General features: G+C 40.0%; 1 protein-coding gene across 1 annotated transcript in view; it reads left to right on the forward strand.

Moving 5' to 3' along the window:
* Window positions 1-2683, forward strand: part of TDRD5 (tudor domain containing 5) — a 97390-nt gene that overhangs the window by 75157 nt on the left and 19550 nt on the right. The window lies entirely within an intron of this gene.

The following is a 2683-nucleotide window of genomic DNA, read 5'->3' on the forward strand; positions in this document are numbered from 1 at the left end:
AGCTTTTTAAAAATGTTTCTATATATTATCTATTACACAGCAAAACATAGGCAGTAGGGCATAATGTAAAAAGCACTGTTCTGTGAATGCTGTAATCTAGGGCCTAGTCTTTACCCCTGACTAGTAAGTTTAAACAAGTTACCTTTTGTGCCCTGAGTTTGCCCACCTGCAAAGACTGATTTGAACTAGTAATCTCCCCAGCCTAAAAAATTTATATTAATAAATATTGATTTACTTAATTATTATTGTAGTTTATTGAACGAATTCACTGATTCTCAGCCTCATTTTAAATGAAGATAAAAGGTAGCTCAAGTACACATGTGAATTGCATAAACTATGCAAAAATTTGAGTCCAGATCTTTGGTTTCCTGAAATAACATATTGTATTGCCCAGTATAGCTATCTGGAGTTTCAGAATTTCTTTTTTGCAACCAAAAAAGGTTATACACACAGGCATTTGTATATTATATAATTACATAAGCCACATTCATGCCAACTGTCTTTGAAAGTGAGCTGCTATAGATTTTTGCCACAGAAGGAACATTTGCTGATATTAAATGTGTGATGCATATGAGCCAGAAAAACAAGCCTACATCTGTTTGTACATTTATTGTTTCAGTTTGCTCTAGGCAGATCCCAGATGATAAACCACTTAGTTCAGTTTGTTACAGCTTGGTCCGATGGGGTCCTTTTTACTCATGTTAATGCCAGTTGACATCACCAAAGATGAATGCTATTAAATGACCATAGAGTATACTTACTTCAGCAATGACTATATGGTAGGAAATGGGGTCTGTTTCATAATGGTTAAAATTTGGCACTCCCTTCACTTAAGCTCAAGTTCAGTCTCAGTTTGGAAGTTCATCTTTTTCTCTCAAACCCTGGCCTTTTTGTCCCTTCTGAGGAGCATGCAGCTCTTGCCTCCTTTCATGGCTAGCTGCACACACACAGTTTCCCTGACTGAGGACTGAGTGCCCCTTAGGGACGGGGATCCTGTCTGACGGGGAGGTGGCATGGTAGAGCACAGAGAACATAGACTGGCCTCAGTTCAGATCTACACCCTGCCATTTACTGATGGACGTTGGATAACTTAACCACTCTGTAAAAGCATTATGCTAAGTGAAAGAAGACGTAGTAGCACCTACCTAGGACACCTGTTCTGATGTTCAAATGAAGAAACACATGCAGATAAGCTAGCACTGCGCCCGACACAGGGTGCTCAGTGAACGTCACTTCTCTCGTGCCCTGCCCCCCTTTCCCAGCCTGTGTATGGTAGCACTCAGTGCCCTGTTTGCTTATGGGATGTGTTCCATAAATGTTTCTTGAATTGAATTTATGTTCATTAAGATAGAGACGGACTCGCTTTTTCTAGAGAGTATCTAGGTTCTTGAAAGTGGGTAGTTTTATTTATTATAATATGGAAATATTTGTATTTTGTTTATAAGTAAGGAAATAGGGCTTAATTCTTATACTAACATTTTTCATGCTTTTGCCCCATTTTTCCCATTCTGCAGCAACTAGACATAAATGGTTCTTCAGATTCTTCCACACTGCCCAAATTGGAAGAATTCTATACCTCTCTTACCCAGTCAGAGGACCAGAGCCAGTCCGAACCCAACAACAGTCAGACTCAGCCAAAGCAAATTCAGCTTTCCACAGCAGTAGTACCCCGTTCAACTCCTGCAGTGGATGATTCTGCAGAAAAGCCCTCTGGTTCTGGTATGTTTCTGTGTACTTGTGCATGCTCACAGTTGACAAACATGATGGTTTGCCATGTTGCTAAAAAAAACCTTCATTTATCCCTTGCAAAATATGTCTTCAAACATTACTGACCCTAGCGTTTGTGTTAAGTCCTTGTTTTATGTTTGGGCTCAATTGTTCCTTTAACTTTGCCACTCTTCTTTTTTTCCGCACATTTTTTTGGGGTGGGGGGTCCCATTTGTATAGAGTAAAATTTTCTGGCTGTAAAGTGTATAGTTCTTTGAGTTTTGACAAATGGATAGTCTTGTCATCACAGCCATAATCATGATAACATTTCCATCAGCCTGAAAAGTTTCCTTGTGCCCCTTTGCAGTCAGTCCCGTTGCCTGCTTACTGGCTTCTGGCATGTCACTTTCCCTTTTCTAGAATTTCATATAAATGGAATAATACATAGTTTTTATGTCTGGCTGGCTTCTTTCACGTACCGTAATATATTAGAGTTTCATTTATGTTGTGCCAGTATCAGAAAGCTGTTCCTATTTATTTGCTGAATAGTCTTCAGTTACATGGATATACCACAATTTACCTGTTTACCAGTTAATGGACACCTATATTGTTTCCAGAATTTGACCATTATGAATAAAGCTGCCATGAACATTTGCACACAGCTCTTTGTGTAGAAGTATGTTTTTATTTCTATTAAATATATACATAAAAGGTCGGGCATGGTGGCTCACACCTGTAATCCCAGCACTTTGGGAGGCTGAGGCAGGTGGATCACGAGGTTAGGAGTTCAAGACCATCCTGGCCAAGATGGTGAAACCCCATCTCTACTAAAAATACAAAAATTAGCTGGACATGATGTCAGGAGCCTGTAATCATAGCTACTTGGCAGAGGCTGAGACAGGAGAATTGCTTGAACCTGGGCGGCAGAGGTTGCAGTGAGCCAAGATTGCATGACTACACTCCAGCCTGGGTGACA

The sequence above is a fragment of the Mandrillus leucophaeus genome, unplaced genomic scaffold (genome assembly GCF_000951045.1).
Source record: "Mandrillus leucophaeus isolate KB7577 unplaced genomic scaffold, Mleu.le_1.0 Scaffold825, whole genome shotgun sequence".
Taxonomy (NCBI): Eukaryota; Metazoa; Chordata; class Mammalia; order Primates; family Cercopithecidae; genus Mandrillus; species Mandrillus leucophaeus.